Source organism: Oncorhynchus nerka, linkage group LG24 (assembly GCF_034236695.1).
Source record: "Oncorhynchus nerka isolate Pitt River linkage group LG24, Oner_Uvic_2.0, whole genome shotgun sequence".
Taxonomy (NCBI): domain Eukaryota; kingdom Metazoa; phylum Chordata; class Actinopteri; order Salmoniformes; family Salmonidae; genus Oncorhynchus; species Oncorhynchus nerka.
In genome coordinates, this window is record NC_088419.1 from 56,674,438 (window position 1) to 56,701,782 (window position 27,345).

The window sequence follows — 27,345 nt, forward strand, 5'->3', positions numbered from 1 at the left end:
GAAATAACACAAATGGAACCATGTAGTAACCAAAAACAGTATTAAACAAATCAATATATATTTTAGATTTTAGATTCTTCAAAGTAGCCACCCTTTGCCTTGATGACAGCTTTGCATACTCTTGACATTCTCTCAACCAGCTTCATGAGGTAGTCACCTGAACTGCCTTTCAATTAACAGGTGTGCCTTGTTAAAGTTTTATTTGTGGAATTTCTTTCCTTCTTTAATGCGTTTGAGCCAATCAGTTGTGTTGTGACAAGATAGGGGTGGTATACAGAAGATAGCCCTATTTGGTAAAGACCAAGTCCATAGTATGGCAATAACCGCTCAAATAAACAAAGAGAAACAACAGTCCATCATTACTTTAAGACATGAAGGTCAGTTAATCCGGAAAATGTGCAGTCGCAAAAACCATCAAGCGCTATGATGAAACTGGCTCTCAGAGGGACCGCCACAGGAAAAGAAGACTCAGAGTTACCTCTGCTGCAGAGGATAAGTTCATTAGAGTTAACTGCACCTCAGATTGCAGCCCAAATAAATGCTTCACAGAGTTCAAGTAACAGACACATTTCAACATCAACTGTTCAGAGGAGACTGTGTGAATCAGGCCTTCATGGTCGAATTGCTGCAAAGAAACCACTACTAAAGGACACCAATAAGAAGAAGAGATTTGCTTGGGCCAAGAAACACAAGCATTGAACATTAGACCAGTGGAAATCTGTCCTTTGGTCTGATGAGTCCAAATTTGCGATTTTTGGTTCCAACCGCCTTGTCTTTGTGAGATGCAGAGTAGGTGAACGGATGATCTCCGCATGTATGGTTCGCACCATGAAGCAAGGAGGAGGAGGTGTAATGGTGTGGGGGTGTTTTGTTTGTGACACTGTCAGTGAATTATTTGGAATTCAAGGCACACTTAACCAGCACGGCTAGCACAGCATTCTGCAGCAATACATCATCCCATCTGGTTTGCGCTTAGTGAGACTATCATTTGTTTTTCAACCTAAAATACACCTTCAGGCTATTTGACCAAGAAAGAGAGTGATGGAGTGCTGCATCAGATGACCTGGCCTCCACGATCACCCAACCACAACCCAATTGAGATGGTTTGGGATGAGTTGGACCGCAGAGTGAAGGAAAAGCAGCCAACAAGTGCTCAGCATATGTGGGAAGTCCTTCAAGACTGTTGGAAAAGCATTCCTCATGAAGCTGGTTGAGAGAATGCAAAGAGTGTTCAAAGCTGTCATCAAGGCAAAGGGTGGCTAGTTTGAAGAATCTAACATTTTAAATATATTTTTTTGGTTACTACATGATTCCATATGTATTATTTCATAGTTTTGATGTCTTCACTATTATTCTACAATGTAGCAAATAGTCACACAAAAAAACTTGAATAGGTGTGTCCAAACTTTTGACTGATACTGTTTGTATATATATAACAGTCTTTGACATTGCTCATTCCGATCATAATTTTTAAAAAATTAAAAAATGTAATTTTTTTTCTGGATTATGTGTGTATTGTTTTTTTTATTGCTAGGTATTAGTGCACTGTTGCAGATAGAAACACAGGCATTTCGCTGCACCTGCCATAACATCTGCTAATTGGTGTACGCAACCAATAAACTTTGATTTGATTTGAGTTAATGTCTTTAACTATTTACACACAATCCGAACAAAAACAAATCAATTCTAAATATAAAATCTAGAAAAACATACTTCATCTTAAAGTAAAACCAGCGTTCTTCTTGTTTGACCCGACCATTATTTTGACAGTGCAGTGAACAGTTATGTACTCCAAACGTAGAGAAGTATTATCTGAAACCATTAATGAAATCATAAATGGACCACATTGGTAATATGTAAGCCATATAAATGAATTATATCTTACCAGCATATACCGTGGAAGGAGAGGAAAACGTTGTAAGTTTAACCTAGTGCGAAAAGAGAGTGGTACTATCTGGCTTTGGGCAGTCTGCTGTTCATATTTCTCTGGTTGGTTAGGTTGTTCAGGACACAATTGTTGGCAAGCGAAGCCAACTTGGAATTGAGTGCACCCTTTCTTTTCTCCCAGCTAGTCTCCTCTTCCTCCACTGCCTCCTCTTCCTCCTCTGGCTCGCTCTCTTCATCGCTGCGCTCGTCTTTCTCCACCTACAGCAGAAAGATACATGTAAGTGACCGTTTAAGGCTGCAAAAGAAATCAACAAACGGAACATAACCAGATTGTATCGCAGATCATGTGTTGATAATGCCAATAAATCGTACAAACACTATGCCTTAAAGGCAGTCCTCTGTGGTACTTCCAAGGTGTACAATGAAAGAAATGGACAGTGCACCATAATCATCTTCAACGATGAATGTATTCTTTGTACGGACGTGTTTTGGCCGCAGTTGAACGAAAACGCGTCTATTCAAAGAATAAATGACTCATTGAAGCATATTTATGGTGCACTGTCCATTTATTTCATTGTGGGCTTTCCTAAGATGATTCATCACCCAACTACTTCTGACAAATAATACGAGTGAGCATGTGATCTATTATTCTACCGTGTCATGGCATACGATGAAATCACCATTAGTAAGTAAGGCGGATAATGACTTTAGTCTACTGACCTTGCCCATAAAGACAAACTTGTAGACCATGCGAAGGATCAGCCAGGCCCAGAAGATGTGCAGAGCTTGCAGCACCAACAGCAGGGCATTGAAGAAGTAGTAGCCAAAGAAAGGCTGGAAGAAATCCAAGGACACAACCAGGGTGGAGTGGACTATTCTGAAGGGGCAAGAATGGGCATAGAAAACTGGAAATGAATCCAACCTCAAGCCTTGCATTTTTAACATTCTCTAATTGGTACTTCTGAACACATTCCCTTAACTGATTTATAGTACATACTATGTGCTATGTTCTGACTTGAGATGTGCGTACATCAGATGTATTGGAATATTTGCATGTAGGCCTACATTTGAGTTACAAGTGTAAACTGTCAGAAAAGGATAGTCCCTAAGTAATCTTATTACTACTTTGATTACGATTGACCTTTGTAATACACTTCTAATAAATTGTCAAATGACTGTGTGAGAAAGCCTCCAGTCTCACCTGCCAGGGAAGACCACTAGTCGTGTTAGCAGGAAGACCAGGGCGAAGATGACAAACAGTGTGTCACATGTCTTCCTCCAGCCAGCGTAGTTGAACATCTTGGCAGACTGCAAGTGAAATATAATAATACTCCTATCACAGTTGGCCTTATTCACGACCCTCATGAGGCACTTGTAACGATACAGTCATGTGTTACCAGCTGGGTTGACCAATATAACACAGTGGCTGTACAAATGATAGCATACAGTAATGCTGTTCTCCAACATATTGTATGACCTCCCAGTCCATACTCTCTGATGGAGTGGTTTTCTCTAGCACGCACTGACAACCAATGCCCCCTTCTGACCCCTTGCCTCCCATTGACTGCGTCTAAAGGAAGCATTGTGTCACGCCTGGATCCTGACATGACAAGCCATACATATTTCATCAGGCCCAAGATGATGGAGACAATGGTTATTGTGAGATAACATCAGGGCAATACTACACTGCTTTACTGAGGTCATTTAAACACATCTTTAGGAATACATGTGATAATAGGAGTTCTATTTCAGAGCTGAAAGTCTCTTGGGAGAGTTAAAGAGAAGTTCACTCCCAAGACATGTTTTCCTTTTACCACATACAATTGCTAAATATAATCACGTGTTCGATCTCTATGAACCTACAGATGCAGGATCTTCATTTGGAAATTAAAACTTGTAGTGTATTTGAGTTATAAAAAAAGGCTTCTAAAGTTTGTCATTTCTACTTTGAAATGTCAGACTTGATTTGTCCTATGGAAAAATGTATCAACACTTACAAAAAAAGTATATTAATTACAATCCACATCATAATCCACATTTCCTGTTGCTGCAGGATCATTTTCCCGCTGTAGCAAACTGGCTCAAATTAAGATCCTACATCTGAATGAAGAAAATCGTGTGATTCGCGGTCATAATAAGATTAAGTAATGTTAATAAACAATCCCTGTGTTCAAATCAAACTTACAGTGACCTACATGTAAACAAAGAACCTTGCTTAAATAACCACACAACCCATCAAAACAGTCTGTGGGAAAATGGTAGTGCAAATTAGCTTGACCACATGCATTTATAATTATAGATATCATTCCCCCTTTAGTTCCCTGTGTCTGTATGATTTGTGTGTGACTTGAAAACTGAGACTGAGCTCCTACCTCCAGGAGGAAGTCTGAAGAATCATGGACTAGTATCACCAGTGTGCCAACGCGCACATAATTGGCACAGTACGAGAAACCGATGAGCAAAATGGTAGCGATGTGGTGGATGATCTGTTCCTTGAAATCCTGAAAACACACAAACCACACAGCTGTAGAGGGTATACTATAACCTGGGCTTCAGCAGTTCTGCGCTTCTGGTGCCGTAAATCAGTCATCTTTCTCCTGTATGGAGTGATTTATCAATGGTGCAGAATACAGAAAAAGTTGCTTAAAAAACGTACAAATCAGATTTACGTGACAACATCTGTGAACCCCTCCTGCTTGCGTCTGCTGGTTATCTGTATAGCAGTTTATCTTTACAGGGTGTGTTCCTGGTGAGTTTCAGAGTAGAGAGGTTGACTGTTTTTAAGATTATGGACAGAGAGCTGAGTCAGACCAAAGCAGGCCAGGAGGGGTTGGTCCCCTAACGGGAGGGAATAGCAGGAGAGGATGAGGAGACGGGGGGGCAGGTAATCTGGGTTCTGAGGGGCTGGACTTGTTTCTAGTTACTAAACCTCATTGGACATCGTCCAGATACATAGTTATCCTTGAAAACATCAACCACCTCTGTGGGCAGTTCCTGTAGGGAAACATGACTATAAAAATGACATGAACGTTTCAGTAAAACAAGCTGGGAATCTGCTGTGAACACTAACTGTAATCTGGAAGGGAAAGTAATGATTTTTTTCAGTGAAAACTGCTGCTGTTCTGTGGATTGGACTGAGTCACTGTGAATGGAGACAGGAGTGTGTGTGTGTGTGTGTGTGTGTGTGTGTGTGTGTGCGTGCGTGCGTGCGTGCGTGCGTGCGTGTGGAGACAGGAGTGACACATACCTTCCGCTTCACATCCACAGTGACACAGAGCAGCAGGGACCAATAGAAACCCAGCTCTGTGATGTAATACCAGTAGTGAGCCTCAGCGACAGGCTGCAGGGAGAGACAGAAACAAAACAAACACCAGGGGGGTTGAAGGTGACTGAGCATGACTCCAGGGGGTGCATCCCAATAGTCTAAAGTGACTTCCTTAAATTTCTTCCTCACCTTTATCTGCACCGATCTGACAGAAAAGTCTAGTTGAAGGCTTTATGGGAACGGAAGTCTACATGGGGGGGATTTGCTTTCACCTGTCCGGTTCTCACACAAAAGCGTTAGATGACACAGGAGGTTGGTGGCATCTTAATTGGCTAAGCGGTAATGGCTGGAATGGAATGACTGGAATGGTAGCAAAGACATCCAACACATGGTTTCCAGGTGTTTGATGCCATTCAATTTGTTCCGTTCCAGCCATGTTTGGGGGGTAACCCTTGACTGAAATAGAGAAACTCAGGATTCCACACACAGTGAAGCACAGGCTTTGAAGCAACGCACCCCTGGGGCGGGTCAGTAACCGAAAGGTCGCTGGTTTGAATCACAGAACCGGAAAAAAATCTAATCTGTCTATGTGCCTTTGAGCAAGGAACTTAACCCTAATTGTTCCTGTAAGTCACTCTGGATAAGACTGTCTGCTAAATGACAAAAATTTATATTGCTGATTGCTGCTTTGTTTAAACCCCCTCATATTCTTTGAAACCCCCTTTAGCAAGCGTTCCCCCACGCTTCCACAGTCAAAGTTTAACATTAAAATCAGAGCGGGTGTGTACATGTATAGAAAGGGGTGATACATCAAAATGGCCGTGAAGTGACCCAAACACCCACCACCAAACGGTACTCTCCAAGACTCCATAGACAATAGAGGGAAGTTTACTGAGCCATTTAACCCCTAGACATCCCTCCCTCCCTCCCTCCCTCCCTCCCTGCAAGGCACAGACCACAGCCTGGCTTCAACAAAGGGAAGGTCTACAGCATTAGGGAGTTACAGTGCCATAAGAGGTTTAAGTGTGGAAAGAGATGCTGTGTCATTTGTACTTGTAGTGTTTTCTGTTTCAGGTCATCCCCCTTCTAGGGAAGGAGGAGGAATGTCATAACTGTTATCTGGAGGGGTGTTGTTCAATTCCTCCAGACATAGCTGTCAATAGCGGTGCAGCACAGCAGAAAGAGAACGTTTCCTGAGATTGTCCAAAGCCGTGTTTTCCAGATTCCCAAATTGTGTGTTGGGACTCGAGACTCAATGGTGTGGGATGCGGCTTATTGTGGCTATACAGTAGATTGGGTTGTCACTAGAAACATTGGATGTATTTACTTAGTGGGTGACAGGACAATTCCATAGGCTTTTGATGAGTGACAGGACAAACATGTTTAGGAAACCACTGGTCAACTGAAAGTTAACGTGAACTGTTCTACTCACTTGTTTGGGGTAGCCCTGCCAGCACTCTCTGTGGTCCCAGAACCAGGGGGTCTGAGGGATAGAGGGACAGAACAAATAGTCAGAGTGAGGTCCTCATAGTAGTAATACAAGAAGCAGTAGCACTGTTGAGGGTAAAGGTAGCCAAAGTGAATGTGCTTAATATACTCACATCAATCAGGGAGGCAAGCGCTGCTACAAATGCAATGAGGTAGAAAACGAACCTCCAACTGCAAAAACAAAACAAAATATTTGTCATAAGATAACTTAATATGCTTTCTATGAACTATACATTGAAATGAAATAGATCGCACAAATACATAGAACTCTGAATGAGAGCTGACTCACGAGGCTTCACAAAACTTCTTGGTGTTGCTCGGCCTGTCTTGGTTGCGGCGTTGGCGGAACCACGTTTCTATCTGGCGCTGACTGAGACCACAATGCTTCCCCAGGCCCTGGACCTCACTCTGAACACAGACAGGACCAAATCACCTCAGAGAGAGAAGCTCCGCTGTTCCTTTCCCAAGAAGACCCTCAGCATATCTTTCATGTACAGATTTGTCAGGGAGATCATCCATTACCTTCTTCAGCACCTTAAATGATCTCAATAGGTGTTTTATCACAGCTTCATTAGAGCAGAATTACAATATTTTTTTGTATGTAAAAAAAGGAAGATTTTAAAAATGACAAATCCCTCCATTTGCCTTCCCCTGATCCCTGCTCTGTGCAAGCTATACCCTCTACCCTCCTCTCCTCCCTGCCCACATTAAAAAAATACTACAGTTTAATATAGAATACCACAGTACTTCCTATGAAATTCTATAGTAAACTGTAGCATATTGTAGAATACTATACTACACACTGTGGGGGCAGCAGGTAGCTTAGCAGTTGCAGCAGGCAGCAGGTAGCTTAGCAGTTGCAGCAGGCAGCAGGTAGCTTAGCAGTTGCAGCAGGCAGCAGGTAGCTTAGCGGTTGCAGCAGGCAGCAGGTAGCTTAGCAGTTGCAGTAGGCAGCAGGTAGCTTAGCAGTTGCAGCAGGCAGCAGGTAGCTTAGCAGTTGCAGCAGGTAGCTTAGCAGCGTTGGGCCAGTAACCGAAAAGTCCCTGGTTCAAATCCCTGAGCTGGCAAGATGTAAAAATCTTCCGTTTTGCAGTTGAGCAAGGCAGTTAACCCCATAACAACAACTGATCCCTGAGTGCCAATGACGTGGATGTCGATTAAGGCAGCACCCCGCACCTCTCTGATTGGGGTTAAATGAGGAAGACACATTTCGGTTGAATGAATTTGGTTATGCAACTGTCTAGGTATCCCCTTTCCTCTTTCGCTAGTATCCCTCAATCATGTGTAGTGCTTACTAGAGAATGGTGTACTATACTGTAGAATACAACAGTAAATACTACAGTATTATCTGCAAAAAAAACACTGCACTGTCAGTAATGTCTGCAAAAACACTACAGTCTGCAAAAACACTACACTTTTTTGTACTATAGTAAATACTACAGTATTTCATTTGCATATACCCTGCCCATTCCCCATACCACATTTTGTGCCACCCATAAGTGAGAAATCTACATGCCAAGTATAGACCATATTGTGTTCCCTACAGGTCATAGAAAAGCACAGAAGCGCTGAACTATTGGTTCAGATCCCAGTCCTACAGCTTATGCAAAATGTGGTCTTTAGTATTTCTCCAGTAGGTTTCCTGAAAGAGAAAGCCTCCATTTCTATGTCAAAGATAATACAAATTTACAAAACTCTAGTAAATACTACAGTAATGTCTGCAAAAACCCTACAGTAAATATTACAGTATACTACAGTTTGCACAAACCCTACATGAATTACTAAAGTATATACTACAGTTTCCTTTTTAGTACAGTATTTATACTATAGTTAACTGTAAATACTCCCATATACTACAGTAAACACACTTCCACACTAGTCTGCAAAACTACTACAGTGAATACTACAGTAAAGTCAGCAAAAACACGAGTGAATATTACAGTATTTATAGTATAGCATTTTTTCATGTGGGTGGCACTTTACACTACCTTAGGCTCATACTTCTACTGTACTGTAGAATGGTTCTTGTGTGGGGAGATACCTAATTACTCTAGATGGCTCCTAGTATTAGTAGGAGTATGTCACTCCTGAGTAACTGCAGAATACAGGGAAGGACAAACTGCTCACCTAAACCTTGTTTGGAACTGACTTGTTTTGATTTGATCATCGTGACATACCAATGAGGTGGTTACACAATATGGGTGTGGCTAGTGCAGTCCTGGTGATTGTATATGTTGAGAGCATTAACCTTCATGGAAAATCCGGGGAACGTCTATAGGGAGCCTGTGCGCTTCATGAAAATGTGAGGTTTACAAATGAGGTAGGAAGAAGTTCTAACACAGAGACTGACAGCCAGGTAATACTTCACCAACAACAGGAGCTGTTTCAGACAGAAGACAATGTCTAAATGCACAGAGAGAATAGGATTTGTGCATATCCATATACTATGGTATTTCTACTATCAGAGATTTGTACATGTAAACGAGGAGACACGTGCCTCAGCAGATGTACAGTCCAACACGTCAACATTTGCAAATTCTGCCTTGTTACTTCTAACGAGTAAAAAGGGTGGAACATTTCCATGTGAACAGAGCCAAGCCATAAAATATTACCTGCACCTGCACCTGCACCTACCTGACTGACAAGGAAGGGATAGGCCACTAGAACAATGCCTGCCAAAGCATTTAAGGGTTTTACCCAAGGATGTACTCTACTATTTATCCTATTCCACCAAATATACCTGGCTAATAAACAACTATCTTATCATTTCCTGGTGTACTACAACCCACAATAGTAGACCCTAAACCCAACCCTAACCTGACACCCCTAAACGAGTTCCACATAACGGTTCCCTATTATAGCAGAAACTACTTTAACTTCAACCTGATCCCCATTCACCCAGTAAACCATATAATTACAACTCAACCAGTGCTCTAATTCTACTTGAGGGCTATACTCATGAAGCAATAGAGTTTATATTTCTAAACTGGTTACCAATGTAATTAGAGTAGTAAAAATACATGTTTTGTCATACACGTGGTATACAGTCTGATATACCACGGCTTTCAGCCAATCAGCATCCGGGGCTCAAACCACCCAGTTTATAAATCTACTTGAGGGCTATACTAATGAAGCAATATAGATTCTCCAGGGGAGAAATTGTATCTCATCTCTCATCTTATCTCATGAGTACTAGCTGCAATATCTGTAATGCTATATGTAGAGGCTTGTTTTAGATCTCTGCTAAACATACTTATCAATTTCAGAATCAATCATATATGTTTCTACAATTCTATAAAGGAATATTCCATATCCCACTAAAAGAGTGACAGAGATGGATGAAGGAGATTTACAACTGACCTGTGAGGGTTGCTGTTTGTTCTGTTTGTAAAATGTCTCCAGCTTTGGGACAGGCAGGGCTCGAACCCGCACCCTGTCTCTCACCCCCAGCTGTCTGCTTAGTGGCATGGCTATGACCCTGTAGAGAAGACAGACAGAAAATAGAGTTCTGCAGTAGTTCAATGCAAAGGCAAATGTCAGTTACACCCTATTTTCCATGTCACACTGCTTTTGACCAAAGCTGCAGTATTTTGGTCAAAGGAAGTGCACTGTTGGTGAATAGCTTAAGACTGGGTGTTTTGCGTACTACAAAAAACTCCAGGCCCTAGTGATATTATAGCCTATAACAGGCCCCAGAGTTTTCATTGGATACGTCAGGTGGGGTGAGAAACAGTCAGGTGGTTAAGAAACATTCCTGGAATAGAATATCACTTAAGGCATAACCATTATCTCCTCAACAACAAAGAGCAAGAACACGAGAGCTCCTCATGTCACTCCATGTCAGTCTTCAACATAACATAACAAATGAACTGACAACCGCTGGAGCCTGTTCCATTCCCATACACTTAGTGTCACATTGGGCCAGACAACCTTTGTGCTTAATTGATACGACACCTCCAGGGACACTAGATCTATGTTTGTGTGTCTGAGTGAGAGGGTGTGCATGTGCTCGTGTGTATACGCATGGGTGGGAAAGGGTACATTTAAGAGTGTGTGTGTGTGCGTGTGCGCGTGCGTGTGTGTGTGTGCGTGTGTGTGCGTACCTGTGTGTGTATTTCTACAGTATGTGTGTACAGTATAAGTGTGTGCACCTCTACCTGAGAGATAATCATAGGTAAGTGGGCAGGCAGGGAGATTAGAAGTGATGGAAGTTCAGAGTAATTTAGCTCGGAGACTCCAGGGCTTTCCGGTTACAGGAGCCCCAAAGGAAACACCTGCTGGTAATGAAGTCCCCACTGACGACTACTACTCGCATGTAAACAAACCCCTCCCTGCCCTGGCCCTGCGTATATCACCTCACCTCGTGAAACACGTATGCCTGCACGTGTGTGTGTTGTGACTGACACACAGCTCAGCCCTGCCCAGGTACAGTACAGTACACCAAAAAAAACATGAGGAAATAACTGATAAGGAAAAACATGCAAAAAATGAGTGTCCTATCGATCGCTCCATCAGACTTCTGTTCTTCCTGTCTCCATGCTTGAGCCCTCCACTTTCCATTTCTGGCCTCTGCCTCTACATGGCTTCCAGCTCTAATGTAGTGTACAGTACAAACATCTACATCTAATGTCCACAGGTGCAATGTAAAAATGCCATGAGGACAAGAAGAAAAACACCTGCGCTTTGACTGCAACGGATCTGTGTCAGGATTATAGAACTCATGGAACACCTGGCCCTATTATAGAACTCCTGGCCCTATTATAGAACTCCTGGCCCTATTATAGAACTCCTTACTATAACAATGTTTTTACCCTATGATCGTCATCAGGTTTTAGAAACCGTTTTCTAAACCGTTGATACGTTGTTATAATAATGTTGTTATAACACACTTAGGAAACAGATCTCTGTGTGCAGTGTTTTCCTGTTTTGCTCCCAATTGCTCTTAACAAATTGTCTGACTTGCTGTCTAACTATGCTAAATCTGAATTATTAATATTGGGTGATCTTAACTTGTTGAGATCAGTATCAGATCAGATCAGTTGATGCCAGTATCAGAGAAACTGAAAGATATTGTACTGAGCTACATTTAAATTAACTGATAACAAAACCCGCCCCAATTTAAAACACACAAACCTTTTTTGGGGGGGGATATCATTCTGACAAACACCCCTCATAAGTATACAACCAATGGAATCTGTGTGTGTGTGTGTGTGTGTGAGTGAGTGTGTGTGTGTGTGTGTGTGTGTGTGTGTGTGTGTGTGTGTGTGTGTGTGTGTGTGTGTGTGTGTGTGTGTGTGTGTGTGTGTGTGTGTGTGTGTGTGTGTGTGTGTGTGTGTGTGTGAGTGTTGGGGGGGATAGTGCTTTTTTGGTGGATAATACTGTAGTATTTATTATAGTATTCTATAGTATACTACAACATTCTATACTAAGTACTACACATGATGGAGGATTACTACAGTGTGGAGTATAGTATTCGACAGTATACTACAGTTTACTACAGAATTCTATCGTAAGTACTGTGGATTCGCTTTATCAGAGGTGAGAGGTTTAATACTCATCACCGCATCTTTTATCAGAAGGTCGACTAGACCGCTCTAAATTCCTTCATTTCTTCCTTTTTGTTTACAAAGCTCTACAAGCTTCCAAAATATCTCACTTCTCTGTTAAAGTATAATTATACGAGGCACCAAACCCACTCACAGTGTTGGTTAACTCTTGAGGTCCCTCGTGTCTCTACCAACCTACAGTAGGTAAACTAGCCTTGAGTTTGGAATAATTTACCATTCTCATTACATCTTGAATCCCTGGTGGTAATAGACCAGTTTAGAATGCGGATGAGGAATGAATTCACTGAAGTTTGCAAGTGTTTTGGTTGATTGTAATCATTTATTTGTGTTGTTGAAATGTAGTGTATCTCTTGTATCTTGTAGTTTCTTTGTTTTGCTGTTTAATTGAATGAATATGTTGATTTGGGAACGGTTTGTTTTCAGGGCACCATTGAAAAGGAAACCCTGGTCTCAATTGGGCTCCCCTGAATAAATACAAGTTAACATGAGGAAGAATCGTATTTTTGATATCCAGCGGCTTCTGGGAAACCATTGAGTGCATATCATCCTCAGCGTCTGCTGTAACCCAACCCATGTCTATCTACTGTCCATCAGCCTGACAGACAGACACACCATCAGCCTTCTGCCACAGCCTGAGTCAATGTGAACCTAACAGAAAGACATTTTACAGCCCCAGCAAAAACGGACTACTCATCAGGCACGTAGTCGACTTGGAATACTTCCAAAGGGCAAAAGCCGACAGCAGACAGTGTCATAGTCACTAAGCACAAAGTTAACGGGACAAAACGGGGATGTACTATCCAATAAGACAGGGGTTCCCAAACTTTTGCAGTTAATGCTCATTTTCTTTCATAAGTTTAGACATTTCTAACGTGTATTCATGTGATATTTGAATGAACACATTTCTGACAAGTTATAAATAGCTCTCTCTAAGGTATGAAATGACGAACACGACAAGAGGAACACTGATGATGCATCTTTATTGTGCATTCTTCTATTAAATATTTTAAGAATAAGTTGAAAGCCGGACTGAGTTCCTTTAAAAAAGGGGGGAGGACCCCCGCGCCCCCTCACCTCTCAAAGACGTAGCGCAGGACGATGAAGCCCAGAGCCAGCGGCAGGGTGTAGAAGAGGTCCCGGGGTAGAGGGTAGCGGTCCCCCTCGATCTCTATGTCCTTCCAGGTGACCCCCGGCGGCAGCCAGTACTCCTCCTTCCAAAGCCATTGGTCCAGCAGTCCTTCCATCCTACAGAGAAGAGGAGAGGGGAGGGTCAAAGGAGAGGATAATGTTTGAGAGCTCGATCCTCAGAAGTGTCTGTGCCTGCTGAAACATTGATGCTGCTGTTATTCATATTTATGGAGAAGACAGCGACTGGGAAGCTCCAAATGAAATATGACAAGCTAAAGAGAGCGAACAAGATGGTATGTGTCCTTGATTTACACTTTACAGACAGAATCATAATTAGAGCCAACATTAAGTCTGTGTGTGTGGCTTAAAGGGATAATTCATCAAAATTACAAAATTACACATACAGTGGGGCAAAAAAGTCACCAATTGTACAAGTTCTCCCATTTAAAAAGATGAGAGAGGCCTGTAATTTTCATCATAGGTACACTTCAACTATGACAGACAAAATGAGAAAAAAAAATCCAGAAAATCACATTGTAGGATTTTTTATTAATTTATTTGCAAATTATGGTGAAAAATAAGTATTTGGTCACCTACAAACAAGCAAGATTTCTGGCTCTCACAGACCTGTAACTTCTTCTTTAAGAGGCTCCTCTGTTCTCCACTCGTTACCTGTATTAATGGCACCTGTTTGAACTTGTTATCAGTATAAAAGACACCTGTCCACAACCTCAAACAGTCACACTCCAAACTCCACTATGGCCAAGACCAAAGAACTGTCAAAGGACACCAGAAACACAATTGTAGACCTGCACCAGGCTGGGAAGACTGAATCTGCAATAGGTAAGCAGCTTGGTTTGAAGAAATCAACTGTGGGAGCAATTAGTAGGAAATGGAAGACATACAAGACCACTGATAATCTCCCTCGATCTGGGGCTCCACGCAAGATCTCACCCCGTGGGGTCAAAATGATCACAAGAACGGTGAGCAAAAATCACAGAACCACACGGAGGGACCTAGTGAATGACCTGCAGAGAGCTGGGACCAAAGTAACAAAGCCTACCATCAGTAACACACTACACCTCCAGGGACTCAAATCCTGCAGTCCCAGACGTGTCCCCCTGCTTAAGACAGTACATGTCCAGGCCCGCCTGAAGTTTGCTAGAGAGCATTTGGATGATCCAGAAGAAGATTGGGAGAATGTCATATGGTCAGATGAAACCAAAATATAACTTTTTGGTAAAAACTCCACTTGTCGTGTTTGGAGGACAAAGAATGCTGAGTTGCATCCAAAGAACACCATACCTACTGTGAAGCATGGGGGTGGAAACATCATGCTTTGGGGCTGTTTTTCTGCAAAGGGAACAGGACGACTGATCCGTGTAAAGGAAAGAATGAATGGGGCCATGTATCGTGAGATTTTGAGTGAAAACCTCCTTCCATCAGCAAGGGCATTGAAGATGAAACATGGCTGGGTCTTTCAGCATGACAATGATCCCAAACACACCGCCCGGGCAACGAAGGAGTGGCTTCGTAAGAAGCATTTCAAGGTCCTGGAGTAGCCTAGCCAGTCTCCAGATCTCAACCCCATAGAAAATCTTTGGAGGGAGTTGAAAGTCCGTGTTGCCCAGCAACAGCCCCAAAACATCACTGCTCTTGAGGAGATCTGCGTGGAGGAATGGGCCAAAATACCAGCAACAGCGTGTGAAAACCTTGTGAAGACTTCAAGAAAACTTTTGACCTCAGTCATTGCCAACAAAGGGTATATAACAAAGTATTGAGATAAACTTTTGTTATTGACCAAATACTTATTTTCCACCATAATTTGCAAATAAATTAATTAAAAATCCTACAATGTGATTTTCTGGATTTTTCAAGTGCACCTATAGGCTTACCGTTGGCCAATCAGATAACTCAAATCACTTTGCCTGCATAGTTTCCTTGCGCCATAGACTATAAAAAGACGCCTCGAACACACAGCAAAGTTGATAATGCGAGATTCCAAAACTTTTAAAACCATGACTAGAGAGAGACTCAATGAATACAGCAAATACCCGCTGTTTTTATGAATAAGTTCATGTTTAAGTTGTTATTCAGCACAGTCAACACTTTGTTCAACAGTTTTAAAAGCCATAAAATGTGCATTTAGATAAGCTTGCGTTGTTATTATTTGCTACCCTTTTTTAATATTGAGGAATATTTCACTTTTTCTGGTCATAGTTTCAGCATCAGCTGGAAGACTGAGTACCCTTTTTTCAGTGTAGGGAGGGGGAGAGGAGGGACTGTGAGTCAGGTGAGAGGCAGCCTCATTGCTGCTCCCTCCTTCCCCTCAGACTGACCAGATGAAGGCCATCAGTCCAGTAAAAAAATATTATTTCAAAATGGTCTAAGAACAACATTGACAGGGCAATTCAAGCGTAGCCATTATGCAGTGATAATGTATTGGGCTTATACCCTACTGCAGTATTTTGCAGTACTTGGCCATTCCACAAGGGGTACTTGAGAAGACTCATGAAACCATAGGCTTAATCAGGGCTGCAACTTTGTTTTTTGAAGTGAGGGGGGACCACGTTTTTTATCCAGTCGGATAAACACTCAAAACAGCCTACTCGACTGCTCGAAGGCGTCCGGATGGTCCTAAAGTACACCGTTGCCTTGTCTTGTATCACATTCCAATGATAAAACTGGGGGGGACAGAAATGCAATTTCAGAATGTGGGGGGGGGACATGCCCCTCGTCCCCAGTGAAAGTTGCACCACTGGGCTTAATGGTAAAATGCACATGAGGGGGTACTTCACGGGTACTCTGGGCAGAGCTAAATGTACTTGGTGGTGCAGTAACCAAAAAAGGTTGGGATCCACTGGCCTACTGCACAAACCTCAATGCTACAGAACTGTTTTTAATTGTTTAATGTTGCATAGGCTTATGTTTTTTAAGTCATGTTTTTTTTTAAAGATTTCGGCTTTTGACACAGAAAGTGATCTTGATTCAGAAAAAAGGTTTTCACCACTGCTATAGAGAAATTGAACCATGGTCATTTCCTGTTTCACACTGTGTATTTAAATACTGTATCCCCGACATAGCTCATCATAATATTTCTACTACTATACATTTTATTTTAGTTAGACTGTTTATATATACCAGACATGTGTTTATACACTGGATTCTTGACATAGTTCAATCTAATATACTGTATCTACTGCTGTACATATCATTCTTCAATGATCTTCTTCCGTTGTACATATGTAGCGGACATGAGTCATTCATGGTCACGTGATGAGGTAGCCCACCACGACCTACAAGGGGATTTCCTCTTGGTCTAACGGTCTAAGACAGAGATCAAATCAAATGTTACTGGTCATATGCTCCGGTTACAACAAGCCCTTAAACAACAATGAAGTTTTAAGGAAATAGAGTTAAGAAAATATCTCCTAAATAAACTAAACTAAAAATAAGTAACACAATAAAATCACAATAATGGGGCAGGGGGTACTGGTACCAAGTCAATGTGCGGGGGTACAAGTCAGTCGAAGTAATTTGTACACGTAGCTAGGGGTAAAGTGATAATGCATAGATAATAAACAGCGAGTAGCAGCAGTGTAAAAACAATGGATGGGGGTGGGGTCAATGAAAATAGTCCGGGTGGCCATTTGGTTAATTGTCCAGTAGTCTTATGGCTTGGGGATAGAAGCCGTTAAGGAGCCTTTTGGGCCTAGACTTGGCGCTCCGGTACTGCTTGCTGTGCGATAGCAGAGAGTACAGTCTATGACTTGGGTGACTAGTCTTTGACAAGTTTTTGGGCCTTCCTCTGACACCGCCTAGAATATACGTCCTGGATGGCAGAAAGCTTGGCCCCAGTGATGTACTGGTCTGTACGCACTACCCTCTGTAGCGCCTTACGTCGGATGTCGAGCAGTTGTCATACCAGGCGGTGATGCAACCGGTCAGGATACTCTCGATGGTGCAGCTGTAGAACTTTTTGAGGATCTGGGGACCCATGACAAATCTTATCAGTCTCCTGAGGGGGAAAAGGCATTGTTGTGCGTTCATCACGACTTTATTGGTGTGTTTGGACCGTGATAGTTTGTTGGTGATGTGGACACCAAGGAAATTGAAACGCTCGACCCATTGCACTACAACCCCACCGATGTGAATGAGGGCGTGTTTGGCCATCCTTTTCCTGTAGTCCACGATCAGCTCCTTTGTCTTGCTCACGTTGAGGGAGAGGTTGTTGTCCTGACACCACACTGCCAGATCTCTGATCTCCTCCCTATAGGTTGTCTCGTCACTGTCGGTGTTCAGACCTACCACCGTTGTGTCATCAGCAAACTTAATGATGGTCTTGAAGTCGTGCTTGACCATGCAGTCGTGGCTGAACAGGGAGTACAGGAGGGGACTAAGCACATACCCCTGAGGGGCCCCGTGTTGAGGATCAGCATGGCAGATGTGTTGTTGCCTACCCTTACCACTTGGGTCGGCCCTTCAGGAAGTCCAAGATCTAGTTGCAGAGGGAGGTGTTTAGTCCCAGGGTCCTTAGCTTAGTTATGAACTCTGTGGGCACTATGGTGTTGAATGCTGAAATCTATAATCTATTTGAAAGCAGTAATCAATGAACAGCATTCTCACATAGGTGTTCCTTTTGTCCAGATGGGAAAGGGTAGTGTGGAGTGCAATTGAAATTGCATCATCTGTGGATCTGCTGGGGGGGGGGTATGCGGATTGGAGTGAGTTTCCGTAAGGATGGTGTTGATGTGAGCCATGACCAGCCTTTCAAGCATTTCATAGCTACTGATGTGAGTGATATGGGACGGTAGGTAGGCAGGTTACCATCGCTTTCTTGGGCACAGGGACTATGGTGGTCTGCTTGAAACATGTAGATATTAGAGACTCGAGAGTTGGAAAATGTCAGTGAAGACACCTGACAGTTGGTCCGCGCATGCTCTGAGTACACGTGCTGGTAATCCATCTGGTCCCGCGACATTGTGAATGTTGACCTGTTCAAAGGTCTTGCATCGGCTATGGAGAGCACAGTTGTCCCGAACAGCTCTCATGCATGCTTCAGCGTTGCTTGCCTCGAAGCAAACATAAAAAGCATTTAGCTCGTCTGGTAGGCTCGCTTCACTGGGCAGCTCGCGGCTGGATTTCCCTTTGTCGTCTGTAATAGTTTGCAAGCCCTGCCACATCAGAGCGTCAGTGTAGTAGGATTCAATCTTAGTCCTGTATTGACCCTTTGCCTGTTTGATGGTTAGTGTCAGAGTATAATGGGATTTCCTATAAGGGTCCGGATTAGTGTCCTGCTCCTTGAAAGCAGCAGCTATAGCCTTTATCTCAGTGAGGATGTTGCCTGTAATCCATGGCTTCTGGTTCGGATATGTACGTACGGTCACTGTGGGGACAACGTCATCGATGCACTTATTGATGAAGCCGGTGACTGAGGTGGTATACTCCTCAATGCCATTGGATGAATCCCAGAACATATTCCAGTCTGTGCTAGCAAAACAGTTGCGTAGCATCCACGTCATCTGACCAGGTCCGTATTGAGCGAGTCACTGGTACTTTCTGCTTTAGTTTTTGCTCATAAGCAGGAATCAGGAGGATATAATTATGGTCAGATTTTCCAAATGGAGGGCGAGGGAGAGCTTTGTACGCATCTCTGTGTGTGGAGTAAAGGTGGTCTAGAGTTGTTTTTCCTCTGGTTGCACATGTGACATGATGGTAGAAATGAGGTAAAACAGATTTAAGTTTGCCTGCATTAAAGTCCGCTGCCACTAGGAGGGGCGCTTCTGGATGAGCATTTCCTTGTTTGCTCATGGACTTCTCCAGTTCAATGAGTGCGGCCTTAGTGCCAGCATCGGTTTGTAGTAGTAAATAGACGGCTACAAAAATATAGATGAGAACTCTCGGTAGATCGTGTGGTCTACAGATTATCATGAGGTACTCTACCTCAGGCGAGCAATACCTCAATACTACCTTAATATTAGACATCACCTTGTCCGAGAAATATTTACATGGTTATTAAAACATCATGCCAGGGTAACCCTAAACGAAACCTAGCCCTTATTTGAAGTGTTTCTAAAATCCCCTATATGAAAAATAAGTGGTGGAAAAAACGTTTGGAACCATTTCCTGGTTTGACCATTATGTTTTATGGGTATTATGATACCTCCACTGTGGGCTCTATGTAGCGGACATGAGTCTTGTCAAGTGATGAGGTAGCCCCACCTGCAAACTTCAAAACCAGTGTCTGCCTGATCTGGGAATTTCCTCTTGGTCTCATGGTCATATTGGAACTTGCTCCCCATGGGAGACCACGATTAATATCCCGCATATTACACATACTTAAAGATTGCATTTGATTCCTGCCTCAGCACTATTTGGGTTGTTAATCATATTCATCCCTGGTTCTTGATTTCTTGTATCCCCCCCCCTTTTAATTGTTTTACTGCATTGTTAGGATCTAATAAAATAAGCATTTAGCTGACCGATAAACTGATTTGATTTTGATTGATCAAGCTGATATGGTTGTTGTTGTGTGGATATGGACCTCCCCTCACTGAACAGCAATGCAAACAGTTCCAGTATTCATGAGTGCGCACATCCCTCCCACCTTGCGCGATTGGAGATCACTTGCCTTAATATGCCTTATTCAGCTAATTTCTCTGCATTTATCAGCGTGGTGATAAATACCAATGCATTCTCCTACCATAACGACTCAATTACTAAATTAAACATTTGGCGTGGCCCTTTGACTAATTGATCAATCGCTCCTAATGTAGCCTACTGTCTGAGATAGAGACCAAAACAAGGCCCAGTCAAAGAAAGCAACGGTTTCAGTCAAATGGAAAGTAAGCGCAGGATACGCCTTAAATCGATTACATAATAAAACGATGTATAGCCCATAGGTTCAGCCCCGCAATCTTCAACAAACCTGTCTCAATAACCTACAACAAATAGATAATAGATCAACAATAGCAATATATTAGGTAGCCTACAACATCCATTCGCAAAAAGGCATTATGGAAAACGTTCCGTGTTACTGAAATTGATTTAAATTAACAACAACATTGAGATTACCTGTCCACTCTCGAATAATGGGATGGGGAGCACAGTGTTGTCACAGCGGTTATCCGGCAAGCAGGAGCCGATTGACGCAACCTGCCTCTGTTTGTGGCGGGCGCGCGCCACGTATCCTTCAAACCGAACACGGGAAAAAGCACCGCTCACATCAACACGCTGAACATAAGGCGGTAAATATGGCGCTTTCCCCGTTTTTCCCATCTAGGCAATAGAGAGCAATAGTAATGGCGTCTTTTTGTAGGCACTAACTCCGCCATGGTTCGTTGTAGGGTTTTTGGATAAACGTCGAAAATAGAAGAGCACCTATGTTTTGTTCTATGAGATAATCTTCATCAGTTAACGTCACTTTTTGTGATTTCTGAAGTAATCATGTAATAATAAAACATGATTCAGATTCATAATTCATAAAGGTCATTGTTAACTGACTGATATTATCTTATATATCTTTTTTTATAACATCTCATAAGCCTGTGTTAACCTTATTTTCGGCGTTTATTCCAAAACCGTATTATTTCCCCATTAATTTTGCCCATAGGAATGGCTGAACGAACCAGAGGTAAATCTTTTCTGTTTTTTTAGGACTACAATGGCGAGCTCTATAGAACACTAGTTAAAAAATCCTATAGGATTAGTGATTTTTCCAATAGAATCCTTTTTGGCACAAATGTAAATAACCGTGCAGACAATTTCAGTACGTTTCACAGCTATTGGTGTTGCAGTTGGCACAATAATTTCAATGTGTGACACATGCACCAGATGCAAACGTTTACTCACATTGTGTACCTTATGAGATAGCTACTGGGCCGGTGGTTGTACCATCTCAATATTGGTTGCTTATGATGTAATTATAGTTCACATGTTCACTGTGCTCCATATGTTAAGCAGCCAATTTAACTATAGTTTATAGCCAAGTCTTGAGGATAAATCCTTTAGAATTTGATGTAAATATCTATACAATTCCCATTGACTAAATTGATAGAAATCCTATAGGAGAAAAAAAACATTGAAATCCGATAGAATCCTATATCATTCGAATTACAAAGGATCCAATTAGAATCCTATAGAAAAATCATGTCAGATTTTGGAACCAGTTCTTTTGGATTCCCATAAGATTCTATCCTAAAGGATTTTATATACAATAATCTATTCGAAAACATAATTGTGTTTGAGTCTGGTGTGGCGTCTGTGCCCTTAATCACTTTCTGCATCTGTCTTCCTACCTGTACATACATCTGTCCTGTCAGAAAAACAATAAAATAAATCAGTTCTCCCAAAAGATGTAATGATAATATCATTCAAACCTAGTCAAAAAATCCTACAGGATTCCAATAATACAATTATTATTATAGTCCAAAAGAAAATCCTATCCAATTTTGGAACCAGTCCTATTGGACTCCTGTAGGATTAAATAGGATAGGATTTATTTGGGGTTTGAATAAAAAAAATAAAAAAAATGTAATCCTAGGCAACTATTTTTACTGGTAGGTATATACACTGAGTATAACAAACATTAGGAAAACCCAGCAGTGTTGCAGTTCTTGACACAAACCGGTGTGCCTGGCAACTACTTTCAAAGGCACTTCAATTATTTTGTCTTGTCCATTCTCCCTCTGAATGACACACATACACAATTCATGTCTGGGTTGTTTCAAGGCTTAAAACCCCTTCTTTAACCTGTCTCCTCCACTTTAAAACTGTTATATGACTAATCTACATTGATTGACGTGAATTTAAGAAGTGACATCAAAGGGACCATAGCTTTCACCTGGATTCACCTGGTCAGTCTATGTCATAGAAAGAGCAGGTGTTCTTAATGTTCTGTAAACCCAGTGTAATTTCCCAATCTGAAGAAACATATGGGCATACAGATATGGCATGCAGATGTGAATAGTTTCTTTGGAATTGATTCGTGTTTCACTTTGTTATACCTCCAGAGTGCCCATGTCATACCCATTACTTACCTAATTAACTGAGACCTTCTGTAGCCTTGCTTGAGCATGCACACTAATGAATAAGCACATGGCTGTGTAACTATCGTGCAACTATCATTTCAGCTTATGACCGCATGAAATAAATTGTCACTTGCACAACATCAAACCCTGGGAACTCCAAGGACAACCACAGGAATCAATGAAAAAAGATGACTCAAGTCATAGTCACCCAGGAAAGAGTGAGTAATATTACACTATTCCCAGTGAAAGTTTGCAGAACTAGATAGGTTTAGTCATACAGATGAAACTATCAGGCAGCAGGAGAAGGGATTTAGAAACACTTTACATATATACTGTATAGAAACACTTTATACATATTCTGAACGGTATATGCACTGTATAAGGAGCTTCCCTTTGCTAATAGTGAATAATCATTTTTCTGTCCTAGAATAAACCTTCAGTTACGCCCAGCCTTCATATGATCTACTACTACCCACTCTAATGACATCAGTACAGCATTATGTACAGTACATAACCTAGCCAATCTGACAACCAGCTTTTTCCCCCATGCTGCTAGACTATAGGTGGCTTCAGCCCAAAACCAACAGTCTTCTGACAGGAGGGGATTCTCCAGAGTTTCCTTAGAGGACCACCATGGCTCTACAATGCATGGCTCTGTCTGTTCATATTCCACTCCCCTGTAAAAATTCTCTCCTCAGGAATTCAGAGTATATATACTGTGAGTCGAGGCACCTGAGATGGGGATACAGCATGTGTGTATTGTCTACTCTCTGAATACCTGACTGTCTAGGGAATATTTATACTCCTATCAGATTCCAAATAATAACCTGGAGACTAGATTAGATGTTATTAGTGTTTGGATTTGTATATTCTTAATATGTTGCCAGCCTGGTGTCATAGACTAGACGAAACATTAAATCCGAGAAACTCAAATTAGTATGATATGCTACGTTTGGTATGATTACATAAGACAGAAAGTTACTTAGTAAAACAAAAATTAAAGTAGGGTAGTTGGTTGCGGTGGATGGATAGGCATATAACGTGAAGTTTAGTAACCCAAAGGTTGCACATTCGAATCTCATCGTGAGCAACTTTACAACTACTTCCCATTTTTTAGCTACTTTGCAACTACTTAGCATGTTGGCTAACCCTTCCCCAAACCCTGACCCTAACCATAACCATCTAAACTAACCCTAACCGCTAACCCCTAGCCTAGCTAATGTAAGCCACCTAGCTAACATTAGCGTTAGCCACCTAGCCTCCTAGCTAAGCAACAACAAGTTGGAATTCGTAACTTATCATACATTTTGCAAATTCATAACCTATTGTATGAATTGCATTTTGTAACATATCTTACAAATTGTAATGCGTAACATATTATACGAAATTAATGATGTACAGTCGTGGCCAAAAGTTTTGAGAATGACACAAATATTAATTTCCACAAAGTTTGCTGCTTCAGTGTCTTTAGATATTTTTGTCAGATGTTACTATGGAATACTGAGGTATAATTACAAGCATTTCATAAGTGTCAAAGGCATTTATTGACAATTACATGACGTTGATGCAAAGAGTCAATATTTGCAGTGTTGATCCTTCGTTTTCAAGACCTCTGCAATCCGCCCTGGCATGCTGTCAATTAACTTCTGGGCCACATCCTGACTGATGGCAGCCCATTCTTGCATAATCAATATTTGGAGTTTGTCAGAATTTGTGGGGTTTTGTTTGTCCCCCCACCTCTTGAGGATTGACCACAAGTCCTCAATGGGATTAAGGTCTGGGGAGTTTCTTGGCCATGGACCCAAAATATCAATGTTTTGTTCCCCGAGCCACTTAGTTATCACTTTTGCCTTATGGCAAGGTGCTCCATCATGCTGGACAAGGCATTGTTCGTCACCAAACTGTTCTTGAATGGTTGGGAGAAGTTGCTCTCTGAGGATGTGTTGGTACCATTCTTTGTTCATGGCTGTGTTCTTAGGCAAAATTGTGAGTGAGCACACTCCCTTGGCTGAGAAGCAAACCCACACATGAATGGTCTCAGGATGCTTTACTGTTGGCATGACACAGAACTGATGGTAGCGCTCACCTTGTCTTCTCCGGACAAGCTTTTTTCCGGATGCCCCAAACAATCGGAAAGGGGATTCATCAGAGAAAATAACTTTACCCCAGTCCTCAGCAGTCCAATCCCTGTACCTTTTGCAGAATATCAGTCTGTCGCTGATGTTTTTCCTGGAGAGAAGTGGCTTCTTTGCTGCCCTTCTTGACACCAGGCCATCCTCCAAAAGTCTTCGCCTCACTGTGCATGCAGATGCACTCATACCTGCCTGCTGCAAATTCCTGAGCAAGCTCTGTACTGGTGGTGCCCAGATCCTGCAGCTGAATCAACATTAGGAGATGGTCCTGATGCTTGCTGGACTTTCTTGGGTGCCCTGAAGCATTCTTCACAACAATTGAACCGCTCTCCTTGAAGTTCTTGATGAGCCGGTTGATTTAGGTGCAATCTTATTGGCAGCAAAATCCTTGCCTGTGAAGCCCTTTTTGTGCAAAGCAATGATGACGGGACGTGTTTCCTTGCAGGTAACCATGATTAACAGAGGAAGAACAATGATTCCAAGCATTTTGAAGCTTCCAGTCTGTTATTCAAACTCAATCAGCATGACAGAGTGATCTCCAGCCTTGTCCTCGTCAACACTCACACCTGTGTTAACGAGAGAATCCCTGACATGATGTCAGCTGGTCCTTTTGTGGCAGGGCTGAAATGCAGTGGAAATGTTTTTTTGGGGGGGGTTCAGTTAATTTGCATGGCAAAGAGGCCCTTTGTATTTAATTTCAATTCATCTGATTACTCTTCATAACATTCTGGAGTATATGCAAATTGCCATCATACAAACTGAGGCAGCAGACTTTGTGAAAATTAATATTTGTGTCATTCTCTAACCTCTTGGCCACGACTGTACATCCAGAAATGAATACATACCATACAAATTGTAACATATCATACTAATTGAAGTGTCTCGTTCACTATGTTACGTTTACCCCTGAGTCCAGGTTGATGCTGCATAGTGATTAAGTATAATAGCTATATTTTTGGGGAGATCTTTTTGGAGAAACTATCAGTTCAAATGGAATCACCACTAAATAAACACAAGCTCATGGACCAAGCTATTAGACTAGATGTACATGAAATCCTTGTGTTTATTTAACATGACACACATGTAATTTAACCAAACATTGAATGCCTTTGTTATCACAACCGCTTTAAATGTGATTTACAGTGATTTGTTTGCAACAGTACGATTTATGTTTCCTTTACTACTGTCCCCAAGTCATCAGCTACACAGGTCACCGTGGGGGCACTGTGACCACAGCAAACATGATAGTGCTGCTTGTTCTTGTTGACGGGTTTATGTCAGTATGAACTGTAGGGCTGAGACCTCGATTGCATCTCCACCGGGAGGGAAATTGCCTAGTACATTCGTATAATGCCTTTCATGCCCCCACGCACACGCACACACACACACACACACACACACACACACACACACACACACACACACACACACACACACACACACACACACACACACACACACACACACACACACAACACACACACCTCCTCCTCTGTGTTTCATTTTTCACACTGCTATCGCTCTGGGCCATCAGTCCGATGGTTAAGCTGTCACAGGGCATGTTTGCCATGGAGCCCCGACTGCAGCGATGTGATTTATACCCTCAAAGCAATCAGCGAATCTGTGAGACGTAATGGTGTTATTAGACCCACACTGGAATGTAGTCTGACTTGGACTGGGGTGTTCAGGCAGCCTCCATTGCCAGCCAGCCAACCAGCCGGCCTGCAGACAGCATCAGGGAAAAAATTATCAAAGCACCCTTTGAAGGCCTGAGTCATTACACACACAGACAGAGGCAGAGGGGGAAAATAAACAACCTGAGAAGGACAGATGGACATTTCCCCCTGTCGAGCCTGGAGGTTGTAACTTCTTGAAACATTGTAGGGAGAGGAGGGGGAAACAACTCTGCTTGGTGTTGGTCTTGACATGAAGCCAGAGAGCTTTTTATAGTGTGGCTTTCTCATGATCAACATGGCCAATAACCTTTGTGAAAACAGTGTGTCATTCGGAGGGGTTGTGTGTGTATGTGTGTGTGTGCGCGGGCAGGCGGGTGTGGGTGTATGCCTGTTAGATGGTTTTTACTAGCGACAGGGACCAGTGTCCAAGCATATGAGCCCTGAGCTCATGAGCTCATGTCCTGTTACACAGCCAATCACAAAATAGATATAAAAATACAGTTAGGATTCTAAAATGAACCAAAGTGATCAAATTTACAAAATTGCAGTGATGACTAATGTCTGTGTACAAAGTGAACCTGTTTCTGACCATCTGTCTGATCTTGAGTAGGGAAAAGAAAACAAAGTCACCCAATATGCAGAGAAATGCATTTACATTAATTATTAATGCTTTCGCGTTCAAAGTCAAAGGCATCATTACCAGCCATTACTAAGCTGAGCTGGAATACAGTACAGAAACAATCAACAATTTCAACATAGTTCACTGTTTTCCACATCTTCAGTATGTTGTCTTGTAGACAGTGATGAGACCTTTCTGAATAAAGTTTTTTGACTATTACAAATGATGGTGTGATGTGTGGTGGAAGGTAAAACTGGCCATAGTTCTTGTCCTCTCATAGCCTTTGTTAATGGAGGAGACATCTCTAGTCTGCCAGTGATGCAAGCTGTTCTGCTCTGGCTGGACTTCACATGGATCCAGCTAAGACTCAGACAGCCCAGCCTCACCCTCAGAGAGGAAACAACAATTAAACAGACAGAGAGGGTGTGAAACAAGTCGAAAGGGGTCAGATAAAATAAAGTGGACCTAACTGGCTGCCAAGATTCTGTTGGTTAAGCAATACCACAGGCAGGCAGTCCTGAGGGGCCGTGGGGAGGTCCCGCTAGGCTGCAGCC

The 27,345-nt window shown here is 42.2% G+C and overlaps 1 pseudogene; it reads right to left on the reverse strand.

Annotated features, from left to right (window-relative positions):
• Positions 1-1,349: 1,349 nt before the first annotated feature.
• LOC115107386 (ceramide synthase 2-like) lies at positions 1,350-20,613 on the reverse strand (annotated as a pseudogene).
• Positions 20,614-27,345: the final 6,732 nt, after the last annotated feature.